The 898-nt window shown below is 72.4% G+C and overlaps 1 protein-coding gene across 1 annotated transcript in view; it reads left to right on the plus strand.

The window, feature by feature from the left end:
• The first annotated feature begins 739 nt into the window (after nt 1-739).
• The window catches only part of ETV3 (ETS variant 3), a 14,141-nt gene continuing 13,982 nt past the window's right edge, over nt 740-898 (plus strand). The window contains exon 1 of the mRNA XM_019517880.1: nt 740-844. The gene's annotated coding sequence lies outside the window, so the exon portion shown is untranslated. The remainder of the gene's footprint in view (nt 845-898) is intronic.

An 898-nucleotide genomic window follows, 5' to 3' on the forward strand; every position in this document is an offset into this window, starting at 1 on the left:
CTGCACCCCCCCACACGGACCCCCAGGGACAGGGGTTCAAGCCCCCCCTCCTGCACCCCAATCCCACAGGAGGTTCAGGGGCTGAAACACCAGCCCCCCCTGCACCCCAACCCCCAGGAGCAGGTTCAGGGGTTCAAAAGCCCCCCTGCTGCACCCCAACCGCCCTCCCCGTGGGGTGAACTGACCCCAGGGGCAGTGGCAGGCTCAGGGGTTCAACCCCCCCCCCCCCTGTGGGGGGAACCGACCCCAGGGGCAGGGGCAGGGGCTCCAGCACCAGCTGCCCCCTTCCCGCCACGTGGGTGGAACTGACCCCGGGGCAGGGGCGGGGCCTAGGGAACCCCCATGCAAATGAGCTTGGGAGACGTCACGCGGGAGGTTCCACGGGGATCCTCGCGGAGCGGCGGCGCCCCCGTGCGGCCGCGCCGGGAAGAGGCGGCGCCGCCAGGGGGCGCCCCAAGCCCGCGTCTGTCGCCGCCCTGGGACAGCACAATCTTACTCCGAAGTAGCGGCGTCCACACGGCCCATGATGCGAAGCACCCCCACCAATCCACATTAAAGGCCCGCATTGCCCAGTTCCCCACCCCCCACGTTTGCTTTCCTAGGTTTTCTGTTCCCTCGAGGGCCCCGTCTGCGGGGCCCGTGCGCGCTATGCGTACGCCGTGACGCAAGACGCCGCGGCGGCGGCGGCGGGGCGGAAGCGGAATGGCGTGGGAGCAGCCGGAAGTGCGTGGGCGGCGGCGGCGGTTCCGGTTCCGGTGGCTGGGCTGGGTGAGGGGGAGGCCGGAGCGAGCGAGGCAGAGCGAGGCCGAGCGACGGGCGCAGACTCCGCTGCCCCGACAGCGAGGTGAGGCCGTCGCCTCGGTGGGGAGGGGCCCGGGGGGGTTGGGGCTGGCAACCG

The sequence above is a fragment of the Gavialis gangeticus genome, unplaced genomic scaffold (assembly GCF_001723915.1).
Source record: "Gavialis gangeticus isolate Ggan-Ray unplaced genomic scaffold, GavGan_comp1, whole genome shotgun sequence".
In the NCBI taxonomy this organism is placed as follows: Eukaryota; Metazoa; Chordata; order Crocodylia; family Gavialidae; genus Gavialis; species Gavialis gangeticus.